General features: G+C 37.7%; 1 protein-coding gene across 10 annotated transcripts in view; it reads left to right on the forward strand.

Annotated features, from left to right (window-relative positions):
• The window catches only part of MYO6 (myosin VI), a 176,027-nt gene that overhangs the window by 40,541 nt on the left and 120,754 nt on the right, over window positions 1-14,732 (forward strand). The window contains exon 2 of one of the 10 annotated variants that reach the window (XM_033217695.1): window positions 7,720-7,866. The exons of the other annotated variants lie outside the window; for them this stretch is intronic. The gene's annotated coding sequence lies outside the window, so the exon portion shown is untranslated. The remainder of the gene's footprint in view (window positions 1-7,719; window positions 7,867-14,732) is intronic. 10 annotated transcript variants of the gene reach the window in all.

The raw sequence follows: 14,732 nt of genomic DNA on the forward strand, positions 1-14,732 counted from the left end.
GCCCTCTCTCACCACTCCTATTCAACATAATGTTGGGAGTTCTGGCTAGGGCAATCAGGCAAGAGAAAGAAATCAAGGGTATTCAGTTAGGAAAAGAAGAAATCAAACTGTCCCTGTTTGCAGATGACATGATTGTATATTTAGAAAACCCCATCGTCTCAGCCCAAAATCTCCTTAAGCTGATAAGCAACTTCAGCAAAGTCTCAGGATACAAAATTAATGTGCAAAAATGACAAGCATCTTATACACCAGTAACAGACAAACAGAGAGCCAAATCATGAATGAACTTCCATTCACAATTGCTTCAAAGAGAATCAAATACCTAGGAATCCAGCTTACAAGGGATGTCAAGGACCTCTTCAAGGAGAACTACAAACCACTGCTCAGTGAAATCAAAGAGGACACAAACAAATGGAAGAACATACCATGCTCATGGATAGGAAGAATCAATATCGTGAAAATGGCCATACTGCCCAAGATTATTTATAGATTCAATGCCATCCCCATCAAGCTACCAATGAGTTTCTTCACAGAATTGGAAAAAACTGCTTTAAAGTTCATATGGCACCAAAAAAGAGCCCGCATTGCCAAGACAATCCTAAGTCAAAAGGACAAAGCTGGAGGCATCACGCTACCTGACTTCAAACTATACTACAAGGCTACAGTAACCAAAACAGCATGGTACTGGTACCAAAACAGAGATCTAGACCAATGGAACAGAACAGAGTCCTCAGAAATAATACCACACATCTACAGCCATCTGATCTTTGACAAACCTGAGAGAAACAAGAAATGGGGGAAGGATTCCCTATTTAATAAATGGTGCTGGGAAAATTGGCTAGCCATAAGTAGAAAGCTGAAACTGGATCCTTTCCTTACTCCTTATACGAAGATTAATTCAAGATGGATTAGAGACTTAAATGTTAGACCTAATACCATAAAAACCCTAGAAGAAAATCTAGGTAGTACCATTCACGAAATAGGCATGGGCAAGGACTTCATGTCTAAAACACCAAAAGCAACGGCAACAAAAGCCAGAATTGACAAATGGGATCTAATTAAACTAAAGAGCTTCTGTACAGTAAAAGAAACTACCATCAGAGTGAACAGGCAACCTACAGAATGGGAGAAAATTTTTGCAATCTACTCATCTGACAAAGGGCTAATATCCAGAATCTACAAAGAACTCAAACAAATATACAAGAAAAAAACAAACAACCCCATCAAAAGTGGGGAAAGGATATGAACAGACATTTCTCAAAAGAAGACATTCATACAGCCAACAGACACATGAAAAAATGCTCATCATCACTCGCCATCAGAGAAATGCAAATCAAAACCACAATGAGATACCATCTCACACCAGTTAGAATGGCAGTCATTAAAAAGTCAGGAAACAACAGGTGTTGGAGAGGATGTGGAGAAATAGGAACACTTTTACAGTGTTGGTGGGATTGTAAACTAGTTCAACCATTATGGAAAACAATATGGCAATTCCTCAAGGATCTAGAACTAGATGTACCATATGACCCAGCCATCCCACTACTGGGTATATACCCAAAGTATTATAAATTATTCTACTACAAAGACACATGCACACGTATATTTATTGCGGCACTATTCACAATAGCAAAGACTTGGAATCAACCCAAATTTCCATCTGTGACAGACTGGATTAAGAAAATGTGGCACATATACACCATGGAATACTATGCAGCCATCAAAAAGGATGAGTTTGCGTCCTTTGTAGGGACATGGATGCAGCTGGAAACCATCATTCTTAGCAAACTATCACAAGAAGAGAAAACCAAACACCGCATGTTCTCACTCATAGGTGGGAACTGAACAATGAGATCACTTGGACTCGGGAAGGGGAACATCACACACTGTGGCCTATCATGGGGAGGGGGAGGAGGGAGGGATTGCATTGGGAGTTATACATGATATAAATAATGAATTGATGGGTGCTGACTAGTTGATGGGTGCAGCACACCAACATGGCACAAGTATACATATGTAACAAACCTGTACCTTATGCACATGTACCCTAGAACTTAAAGTATAATTAAAAAAAAAAAACAAAAAACAAAACAAAACAAAACAAAAAAGCAAAGAAAAAGATGAGGGTGGAGCAGAGGATTAAAGTATCAGCTGAAGATTGAGGGGTATAGCTTTAGTTTGAAACTTTGTTAGAAACTGAAAGTGATTTGTGGTTTAATTTGTTAATCCTTGGAATTGGTGGGGGGCAGGGTAATGATGTAAGTAGTTACTTTATAATTCATTATGCTTTTAGTATTCAGTGCACACTTTTATTTGTTTTCCAAATGTGGATTTATGTAGTGTTTTTAATTAAGTAAATGTAAATTTTCATTTATTTATCTAGTCATTTATTCAGGGGATATTTTATCGAGCATCAACTGTATGTCAGGCCCTTACAATTCAGGAAAAGGGAGAGAGAGGGATGTACATTAATTGCTGTCTGTTCTATTGCTGGGCAAACAGAGGAATGAATTCAGTATAATGTACAAGTTACATTGATTTTATATGTAGCTTTTCCCAGGCTAATCTTTTGAAGCACAGAGTAGCAAGCTTTCTCCTATTTAAAAAGAAAGTCATAAGAATAGCTGGAAATTATGCTGAAATTTATTCTTTTGGAGGAAGAAGTATAGTGTAGTAATTAAGAATACAAGTTATTAATTTGTCAAATTTATACAAAGGTTCCTTTGTGATTAATGTTGCTTTGGATCGTGGTTTTTTGTTTTGTTTTGTGTTTTGGTCTTTTTTTTTTTTTTTTTTGAGACTGGGTATGGCTGTGTTGTCCACACTAGACTGCAGTGGCTATTCACAGGCGTGACTGCAGCCTGGAAATCCTGGGCTCAAGCAATCCTCCCGTGGAGCTGGGAATATAGGCACGTGCTACCACTGCCTGACTTTTGGGTTCTGTGTTAATTTTTTTTTTCCTGTTGTGAGGTCATGAAGATGATCTCCTATACAAACTTATAGTAGCTTTATTGTTTGCTTTTCACATGTAATTTATGACCCACCTATATATAATTTTTGTATATGATGTGCAGTAGGACTCAAATTTTATTTTTTACCCCCAAGTGGATATCCAGTTGTCCCTGTAGCATTTATTGAAGAGTTCGTCTTTCCTCATTATCTGCATTGCCTACTTTTGTTGTAAATTAAATCCACTAAATATTTATATGTTTATTTTTTAATTAAAACACTTTTTTTTTTTTTTTTTTGAGATGGAGTCTTGCTCTGTTGCCCAGGCTGGAGTGTAATGGTGCGATCCTGGCTCATTGCAACCTCCGTCTCCCAGGTTCAAGCGATTCTTCTGCCTCAGCCTGCTGAGTAGCTGAGATTACAGGCACCTGCCACCGTGCCCAGCTAAATTGTGTGTGTGTGTGTGTGTGTTTAGTAGAGACAGGGTTTCACCATGTTGGCCCGGCTGGTCTCGAACTCCTGACTTCAGGTGATCTGCCTGCTTCGGCTTCCCAAAGTGCTGAGATTACAGGTTTGAGCTACTGTGCCCAGCCTACATATTTATATATATAAATCTTTGCTCTTTTCCCTTGGTCTGTCTATTCATGCACTGTTACCACACTGTTTTATTGTAGCTTTATAGTAAATCTTTTCTTCTTGTCTAGGTCTTCTTGAAGAACGTCTTGGCTATTCTTGGCCTCTGCATTTCTGCATACATTTTAGAATAAGCTTGTCAAGTTCCCCGAAGAAAATCTGTTGAAATTTTAATTGGGATTGCATTTAACCTGGAGATCGTGTTGGAGAGAATTGACATTTTCAGTAGTATTGAGTCTTCTCACTTTAGATCATAGTGTGTTGCTTACTTTAGTTAGGTCCTTATTAATTTAATAATGTTTTATAGTTTCTTTGTAGTATTCTTATATATTTTTTCTTATTTTTATTTTGCTGTTAATTTCATATTTCCAGAAGGGCTGCAAGGGCTGTACTGTACAATGAATTCCTGCATACCCTTTACCCAGATTTCTCAGATGAACACCTTACCACATTTTCTTTATCTTTTTCTCTTTCTCTGTACATATACATACATACATACATGTCTTGAACAACTTTTTTTCTGAACTTTTTGACAAGTTGACATGCTGCCCCTTTACCCCTAAATACTTCAGTGTGTATTTCTTTCTTTTTTTTTTTTTTGAGAGCGGAGTCTCGCTGTGTCGCCCAGGCTGGAGTGCAGTGGCGTGATCTTGGCTCACTGCAAGCTCCGCCTCCCGGGTTTACGCCATTCTCCCGCCTCAGCCTCCGAGTAGCTGGGACTACAGGCGCCCGCCACCGCGCCAGGCTAGTTTTTTGTATTTTTAGTAGAGACGGGGTTTCACCGTGTTAGCCAGGAGGGTCTCGATCTCCTGACCTCGTGATCCACCCGCCTCGGCCTCCCAAAGTGCTGGGATTACAGGCTTGAGCCACCGCGCCCGGCCCAGTGTGTATTTCTTGATAGCAGAATCATTATCTCACCTGACCGTAGGTAACAGTTATCACTACTATAATTTAAAATCTGCAGACCGTATTCGGAGTTCACAAGTTGTCTAAAGCATGTCGTTCATAGCAAAGATAAGTCCCAGATTATGCGTTGCATTCGCTTGTTATGTGCTTTAGTCTCGTGTCATCTGAAATAGTTATTTATCTTTCTTTGTGTTTCATGACCTTAAAATTTTTGAAGAGTTCAGGCCATTTATTTTGTAAAGATGCCTATGCAATGACATGGTGCTACACACCCATTAGAAAGGCTAAAATTTTGTACACTTGTACTACTAAATGCTAGCAAGGATGTAGAACAATTGGAACTCTCATATGCTGCTTACCATACTATTGGGAATCCTACTCCCAGGTATTTATCCAAGAGCAATGTCTACACAGAGACTTACGTGTGAGTATATGTAGCAGCTTTATTAATAATTGCCTCAAATTGGAAACATTCCAGTACCTGTCAGCAAATCAACAGATAAGCAAATAACCCCATACAGTGGAAAACTACTCAGCAGTAAATAGAACCCAACTACTGATAGCCACAACAGCATGGATGAATCTCACAAGCGTTATGCTAAGTAAAAGACACCAGAACTCAGGAATACATGATTCCATATATATGAAATTCTAGAACAGGCAAAACTAATCTCCATAATAACAGAAATCAGATAAGTGGTGGCCAGGAGCTAAGAAAGGCAAATGAAATTGACTACAAAGGGAGCATGAGGGAACTTTTTGGAGGAATGGAACTATTCTGTATCTTTTTTTTGGAAACAGTATCTTTATTCTTCTTTTTTTTGGAAACAGTCTTGCTCTGTTTTCCAGGCTGGAGTGCAGTGGCACAGTCATGGCTCACTGCAGCCTTAACCTTCTGGGCTCAAGTGATCCTCCCACTTCAGTTTCCCGAGTACCTGGGACTACAGGTATGCACCACCATACCCAGCTAATTTTAAGTTTTTTTGTAGAGTTAGGAGTCTCACTATGTTGCCCTGGATTGTCTTGAACTCCTGGGCTCAAGTGATTCTCCTACCTTGGCCTCCCAAACTTGTGAGATTACAGTTTGAGCCACCATGCCTGGCCTATTTTGTATCTTGAACTGTACTCCTAAGAAGTTGAATTTTACTGTATGTAAATTATACCTCAACAAATGTGACTTTAAAAAATCATTAGAATTTGGCACATTAACAGTGCAAAAGTTTCCAGCCTGGGAAACATGGCGAAAAAAATACAAAAGATTAGCTGGGTGTGGTGGTGGGTGCTTGTGGTCCCAGCTACTTGGAAGGCTGAGGTGGGAGTATTGCTTGAAGCTGGGAAGTGGAGGCTGCAGTGAGCCCAGATTGTGCTGCTGCACTCTGACCTGGGTGACAGAGTGAGACCTCCTCTCGAACAAAAAACTCGACAACAACAAAACAGTGCAGAAGTTTGATAAAATTCGGCAGGCAATTGTGATTTTAAAAACCCTTGAGCTTATATACAGCAAAATGTACACAAATAGTAATATTAATTTTGGGAAAATATTATATATAAGTAAAGTTGAATTCACATTATATGGCATAAATATGTAGGACTAAAAATTCGGTTTTGATGCCTATTTGAATATTTCTGGAGTGTCTAGGATATAGTTAGTTCAACAAGTTGTCTGTGGTGCACTCTAAACCTCTTGGTGCATGCAGCATTTATAGAGGGTTTACTATGTCCTTGGCTTGAGGGATAGATGCATATGAATCAGATATCCCCACCATCAGGGTGCTTCAGTTTAGTGGGAAGAACGTAAGTAAATACAAGCAATATCATTTTTTTCAGGATCTGGTGGAAGAGTGTGTAGGGGACACAGTGGGAATAAAGGTGAGAAACGCTGGTGGGTGGAGATTGGCCTGAGGCAGGAGAAGCTCAGGGAAAGGTGATGCCAGAACGTGGTTCTGGAATGACTTTTTGTTTGTTTATTTGTTTTGAGATGGAGTCTTGCTTGGTTGCCCAGGCTGGAGTGCAGTGGCACGATCTTGGCTCACTGCAACTTCCGCCTCCCAGGCTCAAGTGATTGTTATGCCTCAGCCTCCTGAGTAGCTGGGACTACAGGCACCTGCCACCACACCCAGCTAATTTTTGTATTTTTAGTAGAGAAGAGGTTTCACCATGTTGGCCAGACTGGTCTTGAACTCTTGACCTCAAGTGGTCCTCCCGCCTTGACCTCCCAAAATGTTAAGATTACAGGCATGAACCACTGTCTCCAGCTTGGAATGATTTTGTCAGAAGAAGCCATTTGAGCTAAAGTGTAGAGATGGGATAAACCTGGAATACTTGGAGGAACTTGGAGCAGTTGAGAGGGCTGGAGAGTGTGGACCTGAGGAAGGAGGTGGGAGAAAGGAATTAAGGAAATAAGCATTTGTCATGCTATTAAACAAATTTTTCGAAAACCAGAGGCAACATGATACTCCTTCATCTGCAGTGTAACCCCTTCACAAAACCCAAAAATGAACATTATTTGGTATGCCGCAAGTAGGTGTTACTGATGAAATGAAGGGAGATGCTGAGCAGTCTCTGGACTCACTTGCTATTTAGATGTCTAGTTTCAGGTTACCAACCTCAGAGTACTTTCTACCTTTCAAATTTAAGTCTTCAATTCATTACAGTACCAGGTTTCATTGAATCTAAAATACCATGAATTCTAAGGTACACACTTAATATTTAAGGAAGAAAGTCACTGCCAATTAAGTACTGACACATCATCAAATGCTAAATACATCTCAATTTTAAACATGTTAATGTGTGAAAAAGTGCCTATTGGAGATATATGGTCTTTAATCCTCATAACAGATTTCATGTATATATTTTCTACTGTATGTCATAGCTTCTCATGGTAATTCTTACTGAATAATCAAACCTGTGGTTGTTCACTCTTCAAATGCTCAATTATACTGTATTGTAATTTAGTTAATTACCTTTTATTGTTAAATATTTATTTCCAAGTTTTTTTCTTTGTTTCGTTTTTCACCTGCCCCCCCTCCTCTTTTTTTTGTTAACTGCCACTTCAGAGAATATAAGCTTTTTAAAATTAATTTTTATTTATAATTGACACATAATTGTACATATTTAGGGGCACAATGTGATATTTCAATGCTTGTATATGTAGTATAATGATCAAAGTATATTTATTACTTTAAACATTTGTCATTTCTTTGTGGTAACAACGTTCAAAATCTCTTTTAGCTATCTTGAAATAAACCCTACATTATTATTTGCTGTATTCACCCTACTGTGTAACAGAATATCAGAATTTATTCTTCCTAACTGTAACGTCGTACCCATTGAACAACCTCTCCTGATCCTCCGCCTGTCCTCCACCCCCTTTCGTTGGTAAGCACTATTCTACTCTCTACTTTTATGAAATCAACTTTTTTAGGTTCCATGAAATGAGTGAGTTCTTACAGTGTTTGTGTTTCTGTGCCTGGCTTATTTTACTTAACATAATGTCTTGTCTTCTAGGTCCATCTTTGTTGCTGCAAATGACAGGATTTCACTCTGCTTTGCAGTGGAATACTTACTATTTACCTGTAGATGGGCATTTAGGTTGATACTGAGTCTTGTATACATGAACTTTTGATTATTTTCTTAAGGATAGATGCCTGGAAGTGAAAATACTGGGTCAAAAAGTCTAAACTTTCTTCTGACTCTTAATATATATGCATATAGTCATGTTACTTTTCAAAGCTACTATACCAATTTAAGTTGTTTACAGTACTTAAATGTGTAAGTTCTACCTTCATTAGCAGAGTATTACAATAAATTTTTTTTCTAATTCTGCAGGCAGAACTAGTATCTCTTTTGTTTTTTTTTGAGATGGAGTCTTGCTCAGTCGCCCAGGCTGGAATGCAGTGGCATGATCTCAGCTCACTGCAACCTCCGCCTTCTGGGTTCAAGTGATTTTCCTGCCTCAGCCTCCTGAGTAGCTAGGATTACAGGTGTGTGCCATCATGCCTGGCTAATTTTTAAATTTTTAGTAGAGATGGGGTTTCACCATGTTGGCCAGGCTAGTTTTGAACTCCTGACCTCGAGTGATCCTCCTGCTTTAGCCTCCCAAAGTGTTGGGATTACAGGTGTCAGCCACTGTGCCTGGCTAGAAATAGTGTCTCATTTTTTGGACCATGTCAAAAGAATGATAACATCTCATTTAAATATATATTTTTGGGATTACTGATTAGATTGAACATTTGATCACATTAGTTTTTGTAGGAGATAATTGGTGTGTAAGTTTCTGGCAGTTTTTTGTGATTATAGGTAAATTATAAATTAAGAACAGATGTGATTATGAAGATGTAATGACATTTTAAATTGTGAGATTTATTTTTTCCCTCATAGTAATGTAATAGTTATGTGTGTGTATGTGTATATATATATATATATATATATATATTTTGAGACGGAGTTTCACTGTGTTGCCCAGGCTGGAGTTCAGTGATGTGATGTCGGCTCACTGAAACCTCTGTCTCCCGGGTTCAAGCCATTCTCTTGCCTCAGCCTCCCGAGTAGCTGGGACTACAGGCACCCGCCACCACGCCCAGCTAATTTTGTTTTTGTATTTTTAGTAGAGATGGGGTTTCACTGTGTTAACCAGGATGGTCTCAAATCTCCTGATCTCATGATCCACCCAACTTGGCCTCCCAAAGTGTTGGAATTACAGTTGTGAACCACCGTGTCCGGCCTAATAGCTGTATTTTCAATTGTAAAGAATAATTGATGCAATTAGAAAATTTTGGAGTCCTGTGAATTTCTAGTTTTGATCTGTTGCTTAGTTGTTGATTTTTAAGGTGAGATTTAATGTTTTAAAGAATTATGATTTAATATGTATAACATTTCTTGTCTTTTTAATGCTGGGATAAAATTGTCATGCTTTCTAAACATTGTAAAGTTGTGGAACTTGATTATCTGAAAATTATTAAAATTATAGTCATATGTGCTAAAAATGTAATAATATGTGCTATTCCAAGTGGTTAAAAAAATCGAGACTTAAAAGGTAAAACAAAGATTCTGCTGTATTCCTTTTGTCTTAAGTTAATTCCATTAGTAAAAAGTACTCAGTCAAGGAGACTTTGACTTTCTTCAGCTGATGTAAGAATGAAAAAAGATATCTTGATCTTGTGTCGAAGCAGAAGTGTTTGGCATGAACATTTTAAAATTGTTACTATTTATTTGTGAATGTTTTAAAATTGTTTAAATTGAACAATTTAAAATTGGTTACTTCTGAGCTACACTCATTCTAGCTATTTTATTTATTTTTTATTTTTTATTTTTTATTTTATTTTATTTTTTTTTGTTGAGACGGAGTCTCGCTCTGTCGCCCAGGCTGGAGTGCAGTGGCCGGATCTCAGCTCACTGCAAGCTCCGCCTCCCGGGTTTACGCCATTCTCCTGCCTCAGCCTCCCGAGAAGCTGGGACTACAGGCGCCCGCCACCTCGCCCGGCTAGTTTTTTGTATTTTTAGTAGAGACGGGGTTTCACTGTGTTCGCCAGGATGGTCTCGATCTCCTGACCTCGTGATCCGCCCGTCTCGGCCTCCCAAAGTGCTGGGATTACAGGCTTGAGCCACCGCGCCCGGCCCATTCTAGCTATTTTAAACTGGCTTTCAGCAATATGTATTACAGTGCATACTTGAATCATTTTTTTGGAACAGAAAATTGGATGTTAAGTAATATTTATTAAAATGCAGAATTTTTCTATGGCAAAATATTTCTACCCATGGGCTCTGATAGAAACAGATTTTTTAAAGAAAGTAGAGGGGTTGGCACAGTTTAGTTGACAGCCAGTTGATGGACAAAGAGGAGCCTTGTCCTAGTGCTCTGTTATGTGGCTATGGATGAGTCACTTAAATTTCCTGCCTGTTTTTGGTTTTGGAAATGAAAACAATAACACTGGTTATGGATTGTTCACATTATAAAAACAGTTAAATTCTGATGTTCTGCCGAAAAATTGGTTCATCAGTCAGTTGTAATTGCTGTTGCTACTTGGTTCTAAGTTTTTAACTTTTAGATTTAGATGGATTTACTTCATGGCTTGATCCAATCCAGCACATTTTAAATGATTGCACTTTATAGATGTTAATTAGTTACCCTGGATGATGAGATGGGGTTATCAGTATCTTGTTAACAAAAGAAGCTGTTAAATTATTCTCAAGAATATGAGGTGGACTGTATACCTATTTTCTACAAAGGGAAAAAAGGGGAATTTGTGCTGTGGAAACTAAAGATCCCATTTATTTTTGTCATTATGCCAAAAAATAACAACAGTGTTTTCTCTCTGGCTTATTCAGAGTGGTAGAGCTTCTTTGAAGTTTCCTATTTCTACCTCTGCTTTTGTCGAGCTGTAGAACTCTTCATTTAGAATAAAACATTCGCAAATATTGAGAAAGTACTTTTTTTTTTTTTTTGTGGGGTTACCACTAGGTGGTGGGTATAATATGTGAGGAACGATCAGCATTAGTAATCGTTCTGATAGTTTCGGGTACTCATATTTTTACGTTGTGTTCTTTCTTTATTGTATATATTTGAACATTTCTGTGAAACTTAGTTTCTTTTCATAATTATTTTATTTATTTTCTTTAGAGACAGGGTCTTGCTCTGTTGCCCGGGCCAGAGTGTAGTGGTGTGATCATAGCTCACTGCAGCCTTGAGCTCTTGGGCTTAGGTGATTCACCTGTCTTAGCCTCTCAGACAGTTAGGATTACAGGTATACACCACCATACCCAGCTAAATTTTTTAAAAAAATTTTTTATAGAGACAAGATCTCATCATGTTGACCAGGTTGGTCTTGAACTCCTGGCCCCAAGTGATCCTCCCACCTCAGTCTCCCGAAGTGTTGGGATTATATGCATGGGCCACTGTGCATGATGATTTTAAACTTTCAGAGATCTCAAAAGATGTTACCGTACCCTGGGATTAGTCCTCTTTCCCCTTAGGGAAAATATTTCCAATTTTATAGTGAAAGTTAGAATACAAGTCAGTGACAACATAGTCCACTTACCTGAAATGCATTTTACACCAAACTTTTAAAGATTAAGTTACAATTCTTATATAAGGCAATTATATTACTAAGGATTGAGGCTTAAATGTTTAAAATGTGCTGGGCGTGGTGGCTCAAGCCTGTAATCCCAGCACTTTGGGAGGCCAAGGCAAGTGAATCACCTGAGGTCAGGAGTTTGAGATCAGTCTGGCCAACATGGTGAAACCTCGTCTCTACTACAAATACAAAAATTAGCCAGATGTAGTGGCAGGTGCCTGTAATCCCAGCTACTTGGGAGGCTGAGGCAGGAGAATCGCTTGAACCTGGGAGGTGGATGTTGCAGTGAGCCAAGATCACACCATTGCGCTCCAGCCTGGGTGACAGACTCCTTCTAAAAAAAAAAAATTAAAATGAGAAATGTAAAATTGTCAGATTAATAAACTTTATTAAACATTCTCAAGGCAATGATGAAAATAATTAACACCGAATTATTCTATAAAGATGTTTTTCCTTGTTAAACATTGTACTTCTTGATAAACATGGAGAATGTCTACGTACATTTATATCTTCTTTTCTTCTGAAACATCATTAGAATGATAGTATAGAAATTAAAAAAAAAAAAGTTCTATAGTTGGGAACATCCCTACCAAAAAGTTAGATGGGCCCAGTTACTCTAGAATGAAGTCATAGGTCTCCATGTACTTACATAGAGTTGCTAGTTAGCTACTGAGTGACTTTCTAAAGATGAATGGAAAGTAAGTTGAGAAAAGCCTTTCCATGAAAAAGAAAAAAGCAATAGAAGGAAAAAAGCAGCCAAAAGGAATCAGAGACAATGGAGAGAAATTAAAAATGTGACTGCAGAAATAAAATTTTCTGTAGAAGGGTTAGATAGTCAAGTGGAGGACGTTCCCAAGATGGTAGAATAAAGGGGTAAAGACATAGGTAATAGAAGAGAAAAGAGGCGAGAGTAAGAGTGGAAATCTCCTAGAAGGAGAATATTGAATTATAGACCTCAGAAGGCAAGAACTGAATAAGAAGACATCTAAAAAATAGAAATAATATCAGAACATTCCTCATTGTTATAATTTGTGCTTCCAGAGTAAACATGTTCTTAGTGTATGTAGCACACTATTCAAGCAACACAGAGCCATATTATCATGGAAGTTTAGGGCACCCAGGATTAAGGCAAGATCCTTTAAGCTTTCAAGTCATAGGGGAGAAATAAAAAGGGGTACGAATAATCAGGAACCTAAAAGGCATAGCAGTTCTGGATGCTAAACTGTATGTTCTCAAAATCTTGAAGAAAAATGGCTTTCAACCCAGAACTCAATTATATGTGTGTGTTCAATCAGTAATTTAAGTATAAAGGTAGAACGAAGACCCTCTTGAACATGAAAGGACTCAAATATGTTCTTAGGAGAGAGCAGTGAAGGGAAGCCCCAGAGTGATAGCTGACAGTAATTTCAGAGAGCAGCCAAACAAGGGAAGGAGGGGCGGAAGGCAGTGTTGTTGGTTATATGAGCAAAAAAAATAAAATGTGCTCTTTTATTACCTTAATAAGAAAATTAATATAAAATGCATCTTTGTGAATCACTGTTAATATTGAATGGGACTTGTGAGAAGATTATAATGAATACTACTTTATTGTGAACAACTAAACTGAAGAAAAAAAGGCTCAAGCCTTCAATGCAAAGAAATTCATTCCTTCATGAAGAATACTCAGTAGTTCTAATGGATTCTATTCCAGGATGGTAATTCTTGTGAAGTGAGACAAAATTGTAGCTGAGTTGAATTTTAATTGTTGAATAATCACTGTGTAATTAATTCCAGAGAATGAGTGAGATTATAAAATAGCAACTGAGTACTTGAACTACTCTGAAACTTGAGATTTATCTGACCTTAATACCTACGGGCTTAAAGTTGGTAGTGTAAAGACTCAAGAATGAATTTTGGTATAGGCGGAAGGCAGCAGCTTTAAAAGAAATCATCGTATGTTGGTGGTTAGGAGTCAGGGCAAAATGCCCACAGCACAGTAGAGGGGAGAGTTTTTATTGTGAGATCTACTTTAAAAAAAAAACACACAAAAAGTTTGCTTACTTTTAACTCTGGGGAAACTGAAGCTTTTTAACCCTATAAATAACATTCCTTTGAGATATTGCCATGCTTTATGAGCTGGGAAGGCATATGGAGCTTTGGATCATATAATCAGTATGATCGATTATTTTTGTTTGTGAAAAGTTAACTGTTTGAGTAACTTTTTAAGTGCCTTGACAAAACCATTATGGTTTTACCAGGTTTTATAGAGGATCTCAGTAATGCATAAATTGTGTCTGTCTCAAGTCTTTGTCTGAAGATAAAAAAATCCAAGCATATTATTCCACTGGGAGACATTCCCATTATAATGTTTGATTTATTGGCTACTTAGCAGAATTTTACAGAAATCTACTTTAAAAAAAACCTAACTCCTACCAAAACTTTGCCAACTGTTTGGATAAACGTTGTATTTTTATCCATATTTTGAGAATCTGTTTTATTACTGTATTTCTTTAATATTAGTAATCTAGCCCATTTGTGCAAAATGCTAAATTGGAGGGCAAGTGATGAATATATCTGATTTGAGGGTATTTTCATTCCAGCTGATTGGAACAATCAGAAAAACCTAGTTGCTGAGTAATAGCATTATTAAAAGATGATGCTCTACTGAATTTGCTTTTTAATGGGTTTATGACACAAAGTCCCATAAGATCTGTGGACACTCAACACTGTATACATAAAGAATTAAATCTCTCATATGTATGAAGTTTTCTTTTAATTTTGTTTGAAATACCCAGTCAGTTATTAATTACTTAATTCCTTGTTTATGAATTCACTAATTGTTTGCTATTATCTGGTGCCCTGCTTTTGGTGCTTTTCCCCCTCATCATATTGGATTATTGCCTACCATTCTCTTCTACCAGAGACCTTTTTAATATGGTCAGTGACCTTTCTAATATGCAGATCTAATTAGATGACCCTCAATTACCTGTAGAACAGAGTTAAGGCTGTTTACACCTTGGCATAGATCTGCCTTTATCTGTCAGGCTTTGTCTTCCACCACACGTTTTTTTCCCCTTCTCCCTCTCAGTACACCCTCCAGTCATACTAAGTAACATTTATATCCAATATTTCAGCTTTTTGTTTCACATCTTTGAACTTTTTTTTTTAAGAAAATTGTAATTTCGCCTTTTA

Source organism: Trachypithecus francoisi, unplaced genomic scaffold (assembly GCF_009764315.1).
Source record: "Trachypithecus francoisi isolate TF-2019V2 unplaced genomic scaffold, Tfra_2.0 Lachesis_group10, whole genome shotgun sequence".
Classification (NCBI taxonomy): Eukaryota; Metazoa; Chordata; class Mammalia; order Primates; family Cercopithecidae; genus Trachypithecus; species Trachypithecus francoisi.